This window comes from Sturnus vulgaris, chromosome 23, assembly GCF_052056855.1.
Source record: "Sturnus vulgaris isolate bStuVul1 chromosome 23, bStuVul1.hap1, whole genome shotgun sequence".
In the NCBI taxonomy this organism is placed as follows: domain Eukaryota; kingdom Metazoa; phylum Chordata; class Aves; order Passeriformes; family Sturnidae; genus Sturnus; species Sturnus vulgaris.
This window is the reverse complement of record NC_142265.1, coordinates 8,802,194-8,805,311: the sequence shown is the minus strand read 5'-3', so window position 1 is coordinate 8,805,311 and position 3,118 is coordinate 8,802,194.

Genomic DNA, 3,118 nt, shown 5'->3' with positions numbered 1-3,118 from the left:
GCACCGCGCACGCGCGGCCGCTCCGGTTCCGGCCGCGCCGCCCGCCGGGGCCGTGTCGGCCGTGTGCCTGTCTGTGTGTCCGGCCATGCCCGTCTGTGTGTCCGTCTGTGTGTCCGGCCATGCCCGTCCGTGCGCCTGTCTGTGTGTCCGTCTGTGTGTCCGGCCATGCCCGTCCGTGTGCCTGTCTGTGTGTCCGTGTGGCTGTCTGTGTGTCCGGCCACGCCCGACTGTGTGTCCGTCCGTGTGTCCGGCCGTGTTCCCCCTCCCGAGGAGCCTCCCATCATCGCCCCGGCCGCCGAGCCTGTTCTCCCCTCTCCCGCACCAGCAGCCGTGATCACCGGCCCCAGCCGGCGCTCTGCCCTGGCCGCGCCCCTCCACCCTGATAAAAGTGAATTGTTTTCTTTTAATTACAACAATTAACACCCCCTCCCCTCCTTTGATCCTGCGTCCGCCCGTGCTGGCCCGGTGCTGCCCGGGCGCGGAGCTGCGAGCAGGGCAGCGGGTGGAGGATGCAAGAGGGGACTGGGATGCTCCAGGGGTGGATGCGCCAGGCTGTGTTTAATGTTTAGCAGCCTGATTAATGCTGTGATAATTAACTAAGATGAAGAACAACTTGTTTGCAGTATTAAGTGCAGTCACAGCACTGTTACATCCAAGACAATTTACTGTGAAGGAGATTGTACACCATCAGACAGAGCAAGCTGCAGACGTGCCCTCTCCTTCCATGTCCTGACACCTTTCCATACAGCCTTGACTTGGCAAAAGGAAGCAAGCAATAAGTGCTTTAAAAACATATAAAAAGCCCAAACCTGAATGTCAGTCTCTTGTCACTGTCACCTCCAGGGCTGTTCCCACACTTCTGACCTCTCCAGCACTGCCAAGTCCTCCATGGATTATATTTCAACAGAAACAAGAGGCAGAAGACTTTTCTGCAAGACTTTTTTCAGACAGGAGGCTTTTACATCGAGGCAGTCATCGCGTGCACAATCCCTGCTGCAAACCTGCCCTGGGGATGGGGACTCTTCCAAGGTGGCAGCATGTGGCCACAACAGCGCTGGAGCCCACTGTCCTTCTCCTGCCTGTGACACAGAATTGCTGTCCCACTCAGTATCAGCCAGATCTCCTTCATTGACAGCAATGAGCTCCAAATACCTTCATGTACCTGTTATTACCTGGCTTTAATGGTAAACGAAACAGCAGCAGAATATTGCAAACACCTGAAGGGTGTCTAATGAAAGAGAAGACATGAAAGGAAAGCACTCCCATCCCTTCTCTGGGGAATTTAAAAGCATTGGGCTCCTTCACTGGGGTGAGGATGGCCTTGCTACCTGGAATGGGCAAAGCTACCGGCATCCCTAAATTAAATTAAATTAGCCAAGGGTGCAACACTGAGCAACTGTTCACGGCATTTGGTCTTTCTTGGAGCTGCACAACGTGAGTGCCAGATCCTGTGTGTCCCCCTGGCCCCTTGCAGTGACCCAGGGATGCAATCAAGCCCAAGCATCCCAGAGGACCAGTGTCCCTGGGCGCAGGGCCCCACGGGAGGGACGTCTGCTGTGAGCCTGCCCGTGCCTATGCAGCCCTGCCTGCCTGCGGTGTTTATTTCATGTCTCGCAGCGTTAAATCATAGCAGACATGCAATTCGGGGAGCGTGAGGCTCCGTAATGGGCGGCCTTAGGCGCGTGATGGGGCCGGGGCCATCAGGCAGCTGTGCTGCCAGGGCTCCTTGCTGATGCTTTATTGTTTTTGACGCTCCAAACGCGCTCTGAAAGGTGAGCGCTGGCAGCCTGAGGAGAGCTGCTTCCCTCTCCTGCCCGCTGCGCACCGGCAAGCACCACAACTGAGGCCTCCCTCCCTGTTCCCACTGTGGTCCCCAGCCTGGCTACAACACCCCGTCCTGCACAGAGCCCAGCCATGCTCCTGCCACGGCTCAACAGTGCCCAGCACATTCCATGGCATGGAGTGAATATAATGCATAATGCTGTGCACCCAGGACTTGGGATAAGGTCAGGCTGGAGTGAGGAGGGAATGCAGAGCATCGTTTGTACCATCACATGCTGAGGATCTTGTGCTAGTGCCCCTGTGCTCTCCCCAGCCTCTGAGATGGCTGCTCTGGGCTAAACACCTGCTTGCCCAGCCAGGGAACCTGCTCGCAGCGTGGCTGCTCCAGGAGAGAGGCCTGAGTGCTCATCCACCCCGGTGCAGAGATGCTGCCATGCCTGGCTGCAGCGGAGCCTGGACAGGACGCAAGGCTGAGCTGTGGGAAGCCCCAGGCGCTGAGCACTTCGATTCCCAGAAAAGCAATTACCGTGCAGCAGATTAGAGGGCTAATAAAATCCCATTATGCTATTTCGGAAAGTAAATCTGATCTGGGCGCTGCCGATTGATATCAGCCGTCCCACAAAATGTCCCGCAAGAGCCGCCTGCGTGCGCACGTAACACGAGACTACAGTAGATCACGCTAATTAGGTATCCAATAACAGGAGGGCTGATAGGAACTACATTAAAATCTCTTTAAGATGAAGATGTAAAACCCAAGGGAGAAAATTCAGAGTTAATGATGCTGCAGCAGAGGCTCCACTGGAGCAGTCCACGCCCGCTTGGCCTCATCCTGCCGGCTGCAGACGCAGGAGGCTGGAGGAGAGGGGGCAGAGCGGGGCACAGTCCCCAGCACCATGGTGGCGCTGCCCGTGATTTCCATTACCCAGATTCAATAAGGGGAGAGCGTTATGAGCTGCTGGCGCTCCCTGGGAGGTGACTTGCCTGCCACTAACGGAGCCGAGAAATCAAATTAGCCCCAGCTCTGCTCTCGCTCTCTCCCTGACACCGCTGTTGGCAGCCAAGGGGGAGTTCATCAGGGCCCCGCACTAATTCTTATCTCGTTTAAGTGACTCCATGCCGGCATCTGATGCAATTTGCTCTACGCCGCTGCCGCAGGCTTTGGTCCCTGCCCGCCACTTCCCCAGGATTTCCAGCAGCTGGCAGCTTTGTGGGGGCATAGGCACCTGCAACACACAAGCACAGTGTAGACACACAAGAATAGAGAAGATTATAGAGGCTTGGAGTGGAGGGGAAGCTCCCCTGCCCGGCAGAGGACGCTGCCCAGCTCAAGGCTATG